Genomic DNA, 16,394 nt, shown 5'->3' on the forward strand with positions numbered 1-16,394 from the left:
TAACCTGCAGGGATTTTATTCATAGAAATAGGTTCAATTATCTGTTTCACTACCGAGGCTATCTCTTTAAATGTCACGCTGGTGAGATTAGTGCCTTCATGTGCTGCGTTAGAGCCATTGGCCATCTTTTAATAACCATGCTTGCCGTCTGCTTTGTCAACACGAGGTAGTGTTTGAGGCATTGTACTTCCCGGAGCGTTCAGAAATGTGTCTATTTAGTATCTGATTCTATATTTAGGTATCTTTAACTTGTTTTTCAAGTGTTTGTTCCAGCTTGGGTATGATTGCAGATGGCCAGGTCCAAGGATCAGTGCGGAGCTCATGCAGCATGCGTCTTACACAGGGCACACCATAACCAGAAGTCATTCATCTGTTTTTAATTTTAATCCTATACCAGAAATGCAACTTCAAATTGTAAGTACTACTGACAGGCACATTCTTTTACAAGTTTATTTTAACAGCAAATAAGCTAAATGATAACTTGATACATTTACCCTTCCTCCCAAAATATTGTTTAGTTTAACCAGTCTCTCCAAATATAGCATATAGGCCTTGCAGATTTTATTTACTAATTCTATAGTATGATCTATATTCCTTTTCCAGATGATCAATATGCATTGAAAATCAGTAGTACTGTAGTTTATCTTCTGTTACCATATTTTATCTGAATATGGCCTTTTAATATTTTCATTTGATATTTAATTTTTTAATATTTAAAATTAAAATGAATCTCCAGTACATATCTTAAAAAAACTAAAACATCCCCCTTTCAAATAATCATGGCATACAGCAGGGCCCTTCAACGGGCGGCCTTGATGTGACCCCTGCACTGTGTGCTCCTGCTAATAACATACTGTACCAGCTGTTTAAGTAGTTACTGTAGGTGCAAATGTTCACTTTACGTAATGAAAATGTATATACTGTAAGACAGATGTTATAAATGCAAAATGTTGAAATAGAATAATGTTTACATGTAAGTCTTTCAATGAATCAAAAATATAATTACAATAGGCTTGTGGCCCTTCAATTCCTAGTTTTGGGAAGGAGTTGAAGACCCCTGGCATACAGTTAGTAGCAAGCCATGGTCATATTTTGGAATATATTGGTCTTTAGATAAATATAGACAGTATGTTCGTAATTATTAAAATTAGGGGTAAGTTGGTAATGTGTTTACGTAAATGCAGGGAATGTACTGTGCCATGAACAGTACTGAGTAATTAGGACAAATTACTACAGGGGTATACCAAAAAAGGTATAGCAGCAACCTCAGTATGTCCACAGCCCACAACCATATAGAAAGTGAAACAAAGTATAATTGACAAATGCTGCCATTCTGTGTGAGAGAAAAACACTTACACTGGCTGCTCAGGTGAAGGAAAGAAACTTATTGGAATATTGGACCAAATTTACTAAGCTGTGCTAAGCCATAAAACACCTTACGACACATTCACTTAAAGGTTTTACATCACCGTAAGCTTTTTTATGACTTAACATCACTTTGGGGGTTATGCTCTATTAAGCATTGGTGCCAATTAGGCACTAAAGCACACACATTTCCATTCAAGTCTATAGGAGTTTTCATGTGATAGAGCCCGATCGCATTTTAACTCCCTTATTGAATATGGCCCATTATCTTGCTGTACTCATATGTATATAAGTACACTGACCTCTATTGATTATATTGGTCCTGAATAAACTGTAGGTTTGTTGCTAAGATAATACAGTCATCTATAACAATTTGTGCATCAAGTCAATTACAGTTGGGGCATTAAACCCTTGAGATTTATGTAGGGGGCAGATATTATACAATCTCCTTTCTACCATTGTGTGTACACAGTTATGAACAGTTAAGTTATTAACCCCATGCGATTGATATAGGTGGGAAGATATACCATTGCTTCTCTACCAAGACACTTATTTTTAGTCCTCAGAGGATACAGGGAGGAACATAAACCGACTAATACTATAGTATGGCTATGCAGCAGAATAGCCATGTTCTTACACAGCTCCAGTTTATGTATTTGTGACTATATTCATGGTATTAATAATGAAAATAAATTGGGGTGAGGTACAACCAACACAAAAATGTTTAGAACCAAAACCAAAACATAAGGCGGATTTCCAATCTATATATTTGTCCAATAGTTAATCCATTGTGTCAATAAAAGTCCCTTCCATTGCAGAACAAAATTCAAATATTTTATATAACAACTTGAAGCTCTTCAACTATAGATGAAAACACCTAATTCCAATCAATAACGCATTAGTTAACGAAGGGGTTTTTCACTGGAATGTCATAATGATTTATGTCAGGATACACTGAGCAAATCAGATTCTAAAATTGGAAATCAGGTCATCCATTTCTCATCCCACACCACCACACCCTAAGGTTAAGAACAAGAACATGCAGTCACTAAGGGGCCTATGTACTAAGATTTTATTGGGAAGTATTTTTTCTTGCATTTTTTTTTAGATTGTTTTCACCCTTTCTTAGGGCACTTCTGTTTTTGAATCAGTTTTAACTGATCGTGCTCACACAATTCACATATAGTAGTTCCACATTTTAACCCCGTAAGCACCGCATGCATGTCACCCATTTAATTCTATTGATTATATCACTGTTTTGTTTCCACTTTTCTCTATGTAGTGGAGGAAAAACAAAGGACACAGTATAACATTGGTAGTGTAGGAACCTGCTGATAGGGTCTAACTTTGACATGGTTGAAGACTTAACATGTTTTGGCCAAAAGATTTAACTAAATGATCCATACTTAAGAGAAGAAAAAACATATAGAAATTAATCAAATAATTTGTCACGTGCATTGGGGTTTCTTTATTTACTCTAAGATTTTATTGAAAATATTTATGTGCATCAAAATGGAGTGATAAAAAGTAATTAAAAACTTCAAACAATGAGGTAAATTCTATGTAGTCCAAAGCAGTCATTTACTGGAAGGAACTGACCATTCATAGCTCATAAGACAACTTATAATGTGGGTGAATGAACCCATAATCTCAAGTAAAATTGTTGAAAATTGGCATAACAGCAGCGTTGGGTGCAGGTATAATATAGTGCTGGCAGTGTAATGAAACAGCAGTCAGTCCGTAGGGAAGATAATGGGCCTCCGTTATAATTAATTATCTGTGTTGAGTGGTGCAGGATGTTGTTGTTGGTGTGTGATGTGTGATGGTGTTGTGGGTGTTGTGGGTGGGCAGGGTGTTGTGGGTGGGCAGGGTGTTGTGCGTAGGGGAGGGTGTTGTGGTGGGTGGATAAGTGTAGTTAGTTTCCGTTCCGGGGACCCCCTGCTTCCTGAGATACTTATCTCTGTAGGGAGTGCCCGTATCTCTCTGCAGGTTTAAATGTCACAGTAATGCAGGCCAATAGGAAGCTGCAAGGGATAACATCACAGCTTCCTATTGGCTTGCGTGATTTGGGACATTTAACCGCCAGTATTTTCACAACCAAGCCTCGTCGGAGCTGCTGCCTGCACAGAGATACTGGTATTCTCTCCTGAGGTAAGTATCTCAGGAAGTAGGGGGTTCCCCAGAGCTGAAATTAAAGCAGTTCAGCTCCAGAGACCCCCTGCTTCAATTCTATAACTCTAAAAATTTAAAAAGCAAAGCAGGAGTGCTGCTTTAAGCTGATCAATAGGAATAAAATAGTAGGGTATTGCACACTAAAATTGGTCGCAACATGTTACTCAGACCTCATGTAAAAAAACATCTCAAACTGTAATGTATCAAATAGCCAATCCCAATAGCGGAGATCACTACTATTGCCTATTGTCAGTGTTATACTATGTGCAATAAAAGGTACTGTAGTAGCATAGTTAACAATAGTTCTAAACTACTACTGGGATTGGCTATTTGATACATTACAGTTTCAGTTTTTACCACACTAATTATATGAGGTCTGAGTAACATGTTGCGACCATTTTCATTGTGTAACACCTACTATTTTGTTACGCTTATCTCTATTGATTAGCTAACTTATTGCAGAGACATTTAGTCACTTTATGACAACCTCTATGAATATTGTTATCTTTGGACAAACACACTGCTTCACATTATATTTGGTTTATTATTAATAATAATAGTTTCTTATATATTCATAATACTGTAGTTGCTTATATATAAGTTTTCATTTTGGAAAGGATACTGGTGTTTAGGTATAAAAACTTTTACCATATGTATCCCTTTTGTATGGTTTTATTTAGTCACACATTATAGGGTTGGTTGCTTACAACAGTTGCACTAGGTCACTCACCCACTGTACCCCGCTGGTGCGTCAGACAACTAGTATTTATCACAAAGACCTGACTAACTGCTGGCAATCACATTCCTTTGGGTGACCTAGTCAATGATGGGAACTCTGTTTTGCAGGTTCCTAGGGAGGGCAAGGAGAGGTGGAGGAGTAGCCATGATATTTCAGTCCAAACTTATCTGCACCTCCAACCCTTTGCCCAGGGTCATATTTTAAGTATATGACCGCTCGTTATGCCATGCACTGTATGACAATCAAGCTGTGTATTTCACCTTGGTGTATAGGCTGCCTGGACACGGGGGTGATTTTGTGTCTCAGTTGTCGGATGTGGTCACTCCTATATAATTGTAGTGCCCTCGCTCTGTGGTGCTTGGGAACTTCAACATGTGGGTTGATGACCTAGACAATGTTAAGGCTAGGGATCTTGTGGAGTCTATGGGATTCAAAGGATTTAGACAATTTGTGCATGGCTCAACACATGAGCACGGTCATATACTCAACTTGATTGTCGCGCATGGGGTATCAGTTTGTGAGGTGAAGTTTTCTTCCCCTCTATGGACAGATCATAGGGTGATCCAGGCTCAGATTGGAGGCACCCCACCACCCTTTAAACAGATGTATGGGCTGGAGGTAGCTTGGGTATGGCCTGGGAGGGTTGATAGGCTTGAAACCATTAAGTTTAGGGCTGCCCTTGGGGGCCATATGTCCTTATTTGCGCTGGATGACATCTCTGTCTGCATTGAGAAGTACAACTTGGCTCTCCATGCCACTACCGACAAAGTGGCCGTTCTTTGGAGAATGTCTGCTCACGGATCCACAAGTGTGCCATAGAATTCTCAATACCTCCAGGACCTGCAGCAGGCTCTCCAAAGGAAAGTGTGCCAGTGGTTGAGAACCTGCCAGGATGCTGACTGGATAGCCTTGAAGGTATGTCAATGGGGATATAGCATACGATCTTCAGTGCGAGGAAAGCCTAAGTCGCTCTGAGGATTGACTCCATGCGGAATCGTCCAGTGGAACTCTTCAGGATGGTGAGCAGCCTGGTTCATCCAGACTGCTCCTCTATCATGGTTTGTCTAACTAATTAGCGATGTGGGGAATTTCATATATTCTATGATGATAAGGTCGCATGCATCCATGCTGCTATTTGTCCCACGATCGAAACCGTGGTCTGCCTCCCTCCACAGGCAAAGGTTGTCTTGGAAGAGTTAAGCACCATCTCAATCCCAACTTTTCTCTCAATCACAGCTGGTATGAACTGGACCACTTGTGAACTGGATCTTGTCCATCATGGCTCCAGAAAGAGACCATTAATGCAGTGGTACTGTGGTTGGTGGAGTTCATCAATAGATCCTTTACTGTGGGGGAGGTGCCGGTGGCCTTGAAAAAGGCACTGGTCCTTCCTCTGTTGAAGAAAGTGGGTCTAGATGTTGATATTCTCACCAACTATCATCCAATCTCCACAGTTTACCTACACAGTTTGGGTTTAGGGTCGGTTACGGAACTTAGTCGGCCCTGGTCTGCGCGGTGGATAACTTATGACTTATTGGCCCTTGTCATGTTGGACCTCTTTGCAGCCTTCGACACAATTGATCATGGGGTGTTACTGCATGTTCTTAGGGACATAGCTGGTGGGACTGCATTACAATGGGTGACCTCATTCTATCAGGGCCGGACACAGCAGGTGGCTTTGGGGTCCCATGTGTTACCAGTGTCCTCCTGTTCAACGTGTATATAATCTCTCTTTTTTCCGAGATTTTTTCAAGTTTTCCCTTTTTTATTGACAACAACTGTGACACGCCGTGTTCACCTGGACTGCTAAGATTGTAGCAATCATAGCATGCATACTTTCACTAAATGTCGCAATAAAGTTCGCCATATGTGTATTACTCTATTAAAAAACTACCAACCAATTGGCCGCAAGCGGGTTACCACAGTAACCAGTATCTTTAAAAGAGACACCAGACTTCACCGACGCATATTTATTCAATTTGGATCACATATCACATATATTTTATATCGCTCTTTTTCCTGGCATCATTATTTGGGAGCGCCTTCACTTTTTTGTTTTTGGATGGAGGATTGAGAATTAAAGAGAAACACAGTGGCAACCCCTAGAGGGCGAAGGAAAACGTAGAGCAGCACCCACATCACCCTACATACTTTGTGTGAGCAAGACTTTTCCAGTTAGCTGCTGGACCTCTATTTCGTATACATAATGTTTAATTTTTTATTTTGCAAAGATTATAATACTGTAGTATAGTACACTCATTCCTCTTTTTATTGTATTTTTTAAATTTTCGGTCAATCTAGTATATAGATTGCCATGATAACGTTTATGTGTAGAGTTTTTATGTATCAAATGTTTTTTGTATAAAATATGATGAACATGTTTGGTAATGCGCTGGTTGTAAACAAATTGTTAAAATGTCTTACCCAGCAGAGTAATATTAGCGACCCCTTAGAATATACAGTATAAATCTTCGCTGCTAGTACTATGTCATAACTCCTGGCGAATCTGATCCATCGATTACTTGCCATATCAGTAATCTCACGTTGTGTTTCTCTCGCAGAGGGAATATCTGCAGGAGACAATTTTAATGACAGCACTCTAATAATTCCAGAAAAGGATATTTAAAGATTTTCAAAAAAATATTATTTTCCACGCCAGGTATACTGTATGTGCTTTACCTGGTAGCCCCCTTAAGAAAAAAATAGGATTTTATTATGAGTTCACCGACAAAACCTTTGGAATCTTATTTGTAGATAAGCACATAAAATGCATTTAAAAAAAGCAAGACAAGAAAAACAGTTTGCCTGAAATATATTATCTACCCTTCTTATCATCCATCTTTCCACTGTTCTGCCCCTCATCATATAAAACATGTGTGTCTTACGCTCTTAATGAATTCTTGTTGTTGTTGCCAAGATTTCAGATTGTTCTATTTTTACCTGGTATTAATGGACAGTTCTGCTTGCAGTCTTGCTCTTTTTCCATCTCGCTGATTCCTTAGCAGCTTCGTCTCTCCTGTTGCAGATGTAAGAAAAATAAAGGTTCATCCAACAATAAAGATTAAATTCCTGAGATCTTGTATTTAAACACCAATTTTATTGTTTTCTCATAGAGGCCATTACTTAAAGTAAAAAGAGGTCCTACAGATACAATTTCACTAAAATTCAAATTAGAATGTGGAGGGAACTTACAGTATGTTTGTATTTTTTCTAATAGTAAAATATATTTTCTTAGATTCTTTTTCTTTCATGAACCCAGAGAGCCCAGAGAAGGAAGAAGGATCATGAGTTACCATGTTTGCCCGATTATAGGCTGCCCCAAAAAATAAGGTGACCCTCTAATTTTCGAAGCAGCTGAAAAGAAAACAGTTTGCGCGCACACTCGCAGATGTGCACACGCACACTCTGTGTTAGGACCAGTATGTCAGGCCAGAGTCTGCAGTCATGTTAAGCTTCCATTTTGTATGGTCATAACTAGTTAAGATTCTGTAGTCAGCCTTTTTGCTGAAATATAATTCATAAATGCACTCAGTTTCTCTGCTAAATTGCATTTCATTCTTCCTGGCCAGGATATTACTCGATACTTTTGTGTGGTCAATTTCCTGGTGTTTTAGTAGAATATAATAGAATGGTTCTCTGCAAGAAGCAAGGTAGTGAAAAAGTTGCTAAGACTCAAGGTCTCTTTTGATACAGACAATGAATAAGCTATGTATTTAGACAATTGCTTGTATTGAAAAAAGACACGTCTCAAAAGTCACACCACTAATATGTCCTGCCCCTAAATCACGCCTCTAATCAAAGCTACGCCCAAGACACACCTAGTATACGCCCAGGACACGCCTATGATACGCCTCTAACCAATATCTTTTTTATTCTGTATAAAAACCATTACCCTATGAGTAATAAATTGAGACAAAGGATTTGAAACCTGGCGTGCGTTACGTTTCATTTGGTTCGTCTCCCAGGCCTGATAAGGTTCATCAAAGATCGAAGATAACAGTTGCAGGGCATGAAAAACTTCTCCGGGGGAGTCTGCTGCAAACGGGTGCAGATGGTGTAGTATCCAGTCACAAGGCTTCAGTGTACCTGGCAGGGGAAAAGTTCCTCTCGGTGCTGAAGCCAGGGGAGGAAATAACGGATTTTCCTTTCACTCTGTGTCTCTGTATCTCTTTTGTTTTGAGCTTCCTGCCACAAACAACATGGCTGCCTCAGGCCCCAAAGGTAGAGCTTCCTTAATTTTACCTAAACAAAACAGTGTTTGTGGCGCAAAGTGATAAAACAGTTAATATGTGCAAATGATCCCAGTGTTGATTAGCACTGAAAAACACATAATACTGTAACTCCAAGTAGAGGATTCTCCAGATCAGCAGACTCTTTGTAGACCCTCATATGAAGAAAAGAACACAAATGCAGAGAGTATAGTGCATTATCATTTACTTAAGATGACAGACAACACAGAGGGGAATGGTAACACACTCACACTTTAACCGCTGGTAAGTAAACAAGAAGTGACTTTCGGTGCACTTCAACCCTTCTCCTTAGATGACAGCTCCCAATGCGACCGCTCCACTTCTCAGTCAGGAACAAACCGGTTTCGTCCCACTGGACTTCATCTGGCGTCATGCTGAAACCGGTTGATCTTTTTTGATGCTTTGAGGCCACCGTACCCAATCTCCTGAGAAGCCCTGATTGGAAGGAGACTGCTGAGATGACTGTGACGCGGCGGAGTGCCCCCACTGCGGGTGAGAGACGCTGGCGGAGGCAATCGCGGTTTGTTCCTGACTGAGAACTGGAGCGGTCGCATTGGGAGCTGTCATCTAAGGAGAAGGGTTGAAGTGCGCCCAAAGTCACTTCTTGTTTACTTACCAGCGGGGAAAGTGTGAGTGTGTTACCATTCCCCTCTGTGTTGTCTGTCATCTTAAGTAAATGATAATGCACTGTACTCTCTGCATTTGTGTTCCTTTCTTCATAAGAGGGTCTACAAAGAGTCTGCTGACCTGGAGAATCTTCTACTTGGAGTTACAGTATTATGTGTTTTTCAGTGCTAATCAACACTGGGATCATTTGTACATAATAACTGTTTAATCACTTTGCGCCACGAACACTATTTTGTTTAGGTTATCTTAATTTGCGGTTTTGGGGAAAACCGCGGGTGTTTAGGCTGCAGCTTGACTATATCACATTATTTGTTGCGCTTTATTATAGTTTTTTCACTTCCTTCATTTTACCCTACCCCTCATACATCCGACTGCTGTATGGCTCGCAAAGTTTATTAGGCAAGTATGTACTTTTCTACTTAATATAATTTTTCCTTTGAAACATCGTCTTATAATCGGGAAATGTGAAATAAGCCTGTCGTGCGCTCCGGAATGAGCTGTAGATATGCCCAAATGACTGTGTCTGGATTGGGGGGAGGTCCGTCGGGAGATGTGTACTACCCCAGGAGATATCAGTGGCACAGCGACCACTCTCCTGTGAGGACCGTATCTATTGCCCCGGGGACTGAAATTTTGTCGGAGACCCGGGTATGGGATGATGCAGGTAAGGAAAAGGCCGTCTTACCTCCTGATATGAATCCTTCCTCTATACCGGGTCCCGCTTCCACGATACGTGTAGACCGCACGTTCGCGGTGAGAGAGCAACTCCTCCTCCCTCTCCTGTGGTGCCGCCGACAGCAGAGTAGATAGCAGCAGGAATAGCGATGATCAGGGCACTCGAACTGAATCAAGGAGTACTCTTGAGAAAGTGCAACACTTGCGTGAAACGCGTGGGAGGACCTATTCTGTCATGTCTATAACTTTTGTTTCTAATAAAGCACCTACTGGCACCCTTTCTTTTCAATTTTTTCATTCCGTGGCTATCCTGGATTCTGTTCGAGTGCCCTGATCATTGCTACGACTTCTGCATATAATCACATAAAACTGGTATTTTATACAGTACTACAGGGGAATAACGAAGGAGGGGCTCAGTGAGTAATGACACTGTTTGGAGTCTGGTTAGAATCCCAGTGTAAACTCTTTGTGAGCTTGGGCAATTCACTTTATATCCATGTGTTTCAGGCACACAACAAACCCCATAGATTGTAAGCTGTGTCTGTAAACATCCTACAGACAGTGCTGCGTATCGCGCACTCCATTGTAATTGTGAAGCGCTTTGCGTCCCATTGCGAGAAAATAGCTATATGAAATACAGTTATAATAAGAAATAAAGTTATTATCATTACTTAAAGAAACCGTTTCTCCTACTCACTGAGTGGGAACCGGGAGTCTACCTGAGCCAAATGCCAATGTTTTAATCTCTGGGGACCTCCCAGTTCCCAAGATACTTCCTAGTGAATTTACCAGATTTAAATCTCCCTCAGGGGGGGGGGGAGAATAGCTGATAAATCTCAGGCCAATAGCATGCTACAACATCATTGGTTGTGGCTTCCTATTGCATGCACATTTATATCCCCTTTAAAAATTAGGACGTAATAGCAGGAAATAATACCAGTAACTTCACCAGTAAGTATCTTGGGAACCGGATGCTCCAGGAGCTGAAAATAGCACGGTTCAGCACTGCAGGACCCCCCTCCTCCAAGGTCCAATGCTTTAACACAAAATGGAGGTTACAGTAGTTAGGGGGGATTGCTCCTTTAAGAAACCATGGAAAACACTTCTTGAGACAATCTTCCGAAGCAGATTGTTATCCAACCACTGGTATAAAATACACAAGTAAAAACTGAAAGGTGGGAAAGCGTGTTTCAGGGAAATCACTGGAAAAATATGAATTATTCTGTTACATAGTATGTTATACAGTTTATAGAATTGCTCTGAATAGAAAACGGCCAAACAGTTTGTTACCAGTTTGACTGGAGGGCACATAATGTTCACAATCATCAATTTATTGCTCCTCAGCACACACCAGAAGTTCTTGCATACACTCTAGGGTGGCAGCCATCTTTGTTGCTCATTGCATGTCTGTCCAACTCCCTTCTCATGGCATTTATATTGAACTCTTTCCACATACCAGATAAGGACAGTCACAATATGAAACCATGCCACATAGGAGATCATCCAATTGTAATTATTTATTATACGCTTTGCCACAGTACTGTACCAGAAACATGAAAAATGTCACAACGTTTCAAGTGCGATGCTATGGATACAGACAGTAACTTTAACCACAATCATAGAAAGTAATTCCTTTTCAATTGATATAAAAGTTTACACAGTAAATCTTAATTCTATAATGTTATCTGTAAACGTCTCTAATGAGCCATGTCATATGCAAGAAACTCAATACGTTAACAAGTTCCTTTGTAAGGAACATTTATAATTTGAATTTATATACTTGAAAACGAGAGGTAACTCTCTATGTATTACTTCCTGGTAAAACATTTTTATAAATAAATATAAATATTAATAAGCTCATGTACAACTATAAGAAAATGAATTTGTGGGTTCTTAAAACGAAAGTATCGCAGCATGAGATGCATTTGAATGTTAATAAAGACGCCTAGAGAATACAAGATGAATAATTAATGTACTCTAATTTGTTTATATTTCTCCTTTTGTCATTTTTTCCACACACATTTAAATGGTTTGCAACAATACAAAATTAAAAATGAAATCAAGGGCTTTAAGGTAGATGGACGTTTGAAGATTTGGCTCTGTTTCTGAAAAACTAAATTAAAAAAGGTACTCACTACCCAGAGACCCAACATGCCACCAAAACTTAGAAAACCGGCTCAGGTGGAAGATGCCAGATTTTTCAGAAATCTGGGACTCGAAGAACAGCCTCGGAACATGGCGGCTCTCATCGACTGCCCTCACGCGCTTCATCGGAATCAGATCAACACACGTAAGAAACAAGAATAAATAATTTAAAAAAACCTAAAAGACCTCTGCCAACAAATAACTTCTGAACTGCACTAAGCAGTAAAATAAATAAAACAAGAGGTGGCGTCATTAGGTGAGCGGACAAATGCACTAGTGTCATGATTCCCTCCAGCAGTACTCCTTGTAGAGCTGTAGGGTGCACAGAGGAGGTAAGTTCAACCCAGGGCCGATAGGAACTAGAACAGCGGCCATCTTAGGCCGCGCTTATAGTGACGGTGCCAGCGACGCGACGTCGCCCAAAAACAAATACATTGCCGCAGTCGAGTGCGCTAATAGTGCACGCGATGGCGACAAGCGACGGAGCGACGTCGCGAAAATCTGAAGCCGGCAACATTTGATTTTTTACAAAAATTGCCAGAATCCTGCGACCCCGCCACCCGGCGAAACATAACTTTCGCCGGTGGCGATGGCGACGGGTGATGTCACCCGCCATGTCGCCGTCACCAACGACGGCACTATAGGCACGGCCTTAGTTTGGATATAAAACTCCACCCAGTCTCCTAATTCTTTGCTTTTTTTGTTTACAGAGCAGCGTTCTGGTTATTCTCTGTTCCCTTGCACTCCGTCTTTCCATGTTATCCATGTTATGACTTCTATTTCTGCAGATCTACAGGTACCTTTGCACTATTTGTCATGTTGGGTCAGAAACTCACCCAAGAACTGAGAGAGTCAGGTGCCAAAGTTACCATGGTGCAGCTTGAGGAAATAATTCCTGGAAGGTTTCTTCATATGGGGGTGGCGGGAGGGGGCCACCATGTTTTGCCGGTGGCAAAAGTATACTTGAATTGGGGTTCTGGGCAGGGCGTGTGGAAGGTGGGAATAATTGATGATATTCCTGCTAAAGTGTTGCTAGATAATGATCTTGGAAAGATGGTTTCCCAACATCAGACCACTGTGACCCAACAAGCTCAGGAACCCACTGAACAATTACAGGCACTGACTCACACTGGGTACCGGGAAAGGGTGACTGACAAGGGTTGTACAGAAGTAGGGGGCCATGAGGACCTCCAAGTACAATTCATCAACACTAACCAGACCGTTGCATGGGGTGCAGAGGAGGTGATTGAGGGAGGCTGTAGCAAAATGGGGGCCCCAAGGGGGTTAGTGAAGAGAGTTGAAGCAAAGTGTGGGACCGATATAGTCTCCAATTGCAGTCCTTTGTTACAGGAGACCCAGAGAGGAAGATTGAGGGGGTTGTACCTGAATGGGGGGTAAAGATAGTTTCTCATTACAGCCTGTTATCACAGAAGACCCCAGGGGGGATAGAGGGGATAGAGGGTCTGGGTCTCATATTCTAAGAAGCAAAGGTGCTACGTTCGTGCATGCCCTTAGCAGAATGAGAAGCCCGCTCTGCCAGGTTTGTGAAGTATTGGCAACTCCGGGATAGGTGGGAAAAGTTATTCCCACAGAGAGATTGGCTGCTCTTGTTAGATATAGGGTTTTGAACCTTATAAGAATTCCTGCAGCCCATCGGGAATCAGATTCATGTGAGATTCACCCAAGATTCGTCAAGCTTCAAAGATTTCGTAAGACACCAAGATTCCAAGTGCCATTACCGTTGTGGCAGAACGAAGGAAGCAGCTCCATTGGAGTACACAGCGGTTGCGACTTGCACGGCTGACCGAGGACAGTTCCAAGCCATTTCGCGAGTAACTCCCGCTCCTGGGAAATTACTCCTAAAGACTTTATTTTTCAACATTTTGTTCTGGAAACAAATTATTTTGTTTGCCCCCGTCCCAGTAAGTGTAGTTTGACTGTAATTGTGAAACATTGTGTGTATGTCTTTTGTGGAATAAATTACAATTATTTTACCACCTTGCTTTGCTCAATCATATGATTCCGGTAATAAATGTGTTAAGAGACCTGGTCTCCCGTGACAGTGTCCAAGGGGGATTGTGCCAAAGTGGGCGATAGAGAGAGCTTCCCATTTCAGCCTATTTACCCCAAGAGACCCAGAGGAAGTGCTAAAAGCGGGTTGTCCCAAAGTGGGTGACAGTGGGGGCTTCCTATTGCAGCACAGAACCCTGGATCTGACAGTGTTTATGGAAATGGGGGACAGTGATAGATCAGCACAGAACCTGACTGCTGAAGGAGAGGCAGAGAATGAGAGAGGCAGTCAGAGCAAAAAGACAGCAATGGGGAAGACAGACAGTGAGAGAGACAAAAGAGAGAGAGAGAGAGAGAGAGAGAGAGAGAGAGAGAGAGAGAGAGAGAGAGAGAGAGAGAGAGAGAGAGAGAGAGAGAGAGAGAGAGAGAGAGAGACAACAGAGAGAGATAGAGAGAAAACAGAGAGAGAGAGAGAGACAACAGAGAGAGAGAGAGAGACAACAGAGAGAGAGAGAGAGAGAGACAACAGAGAGAGAGAGAGAGAGAGAGAGAGAGACAACAGAGAGAGAGAGAGAGACAGAGAGAGAGAGAACAGAGAGATAGAGACAACAGAGAGAGAGAGAGAGACAACAGAGAGGGAGAGAGAGAGAGAGAGAGAGAGAGAGAGAGAGAGAGAGACAACAGAGAGAGAGACGAGAGACACGAGAGACGAGAGACACGAGAGAGAGAGAGACTGAGAGAGAGAGAGACTGAGAGAGAGAAAGACTGAGAGAGAGAGAGACTGAGAGAGAGAGAGAGAGAGAGACTGAGAGAGAGACTGAGAGAGAGAGAGACTGAGACTGAGAGAGAGAGCCTGAGAGAGAGACTGAGAGAGAGAAACTGAAAGAGAGAGAGAGAGAGATAAACTGAAAGAGAGAGAGAGAGAGAGAGAAACTGAAAGAGAGAGAAACTGAAAGAGAGAGAGAGAAACTGAAAGAGAGAGAGAGGAAAAAAGACAGCAAGGCAGACAGACAGTCAGCAGAGGGAAGAAAGAGAGATCGACTGGGAAAGAGAGAGATAGGGACAATAAGAGGGCGAGAGGCAGAGACTGAGAGACAGTCATCCAAAGAAAGAAAGAGGGAGAGACAGTGCAGAGAAAGAGGGACTACCAGAGCAAGAGAGCGGGCCCAAAAGACAGCATGAGAGAGACAGAAAGACAGTAAGGGAGAAAGCAACGCTCTCAGAGAGCAATAGGGAGCCTAAGAGACAGACAGAGGAACAGACAGCTAGAAAAAGACAGCCAGTAGAGACGTGGACCCCTGAGTCGGACAATATGGATGGTTCATCACGCCCAGGTCAAAGCAGTATTCATGTGCGTGTGGGACTGGCATGTAAGCCAGCCCCTTCGCTCAGTTTAAGGAGAGAGGTGTAATGGAAATGGTGGGGAATGTTAAGTATTTTAATCAGCCTAGTGCTTCAGGGGTTAATGTGGTTACTGTTTGTCATACAAATACAATATATTGGGTTTATGACAGGTCAAGACTCTTCCTGGGTCTGTGCAGCTCTTCAAAGAATGCTTAATTGGTGCTTAACTTATGGCCCACTAACAGTACCATAAGTGTTGTATGGGACTGATAGAATCTACAGTTAAGGGCATTTGTTTTGCCAGAAGTAGGATTAAATTATGGCTCTCTGACATGTTTATAAAAAAAAGCCCCTTCAAAGGAAACTGTGACAGTCTTGAATGATCACTTGTGCATCACATAGAGGGGTGACACAGAAGTCACCACTTAGTTGGAGGACTTTATTAAATGTAGCCATGCATAATAATGACTGCATACATCTTCCCTGTTGGCAGTAATTCCTGGTAAGTACAGGCCTGCCAACAGTAGTTATGGAGGTTTTTCCTCACACCCTGGTGTGGTGCCCTGTGTAAGGAAGGGAGTGGCTGTATGCTCTGAGTCCCTGGATAGTGACATCAGAGATGCGCCTGCCCCCTAAGGTATAAAGGGCACAACACTGTCAGTTAGTGTTGTGACAAAGCAGCTGGCAAAGTAGTTGGCAAAGTAGTGGCAAGTGTTAGCCAGCAGTTGTGTGAAGCGGTTGGAGGAATACTTTTGTGACCCTAGTGCTGTAACTAGCGTAGCAGAGTGACCTAGCAAGTCTGTCTAAGCCACACTGTGTCCAAGGACCTGGCGCAGTGGTGATCTCCCTAGGAGAAAGGGAATCCTACTTCAATACGGGAGGGCGTACCTGGCAAAGGGACAGCACGGAGAGATGTGCGGCTAGAGCCGGCAGCTGCATGGGGCAGTCTGCTACATCCCAACCTACAATAAAGATGTCGTGTTCAAAGATACCTCCACTGTGTGAGTGTGAAGTTACTCTACAGTGGCAGTCACCACTGAGAAGGAGTTCCTCACCAGGACCATCTC

General features: G+C 42.0%; 1 protein-coding gene across 1 annotated transcript in view; it reads left to right on the forward strand.

The window, feature by feature from the left end:
• The first annotated feature begins 338 nt into the window (after positions 1–338).
• CPNE8 (copine 8) overlaps positions 339–16,394 on the forward strand; it is a 458,893-nt gene continuing 442,837 nt past the window's right edge. The window contains exon 1 of the mRNA XM_075599768.1: positions 339–414. The gene's annotated coding sequence lies outside the window, so the exon portion shown is untranslated. The remainder of the gene's footprint in view (positions 415–16,394) is intronic.

Source organism: Ascaphus truei, chromosome 5 (assembly GCF_040206685.1).
Source record: "Ascaphus truei isolate aAscTru1 chromosome 5, aAscTru1.hap1, whole genome shotgun sequence".
In the NCBI taxonomy this organism is placed as follows: domain Eukaryota; kingdom Metazoa; phylum Chordata; class Amphibia; order Anura; family Ascaphidae; genus Ascaphus; species Ascaphus truei.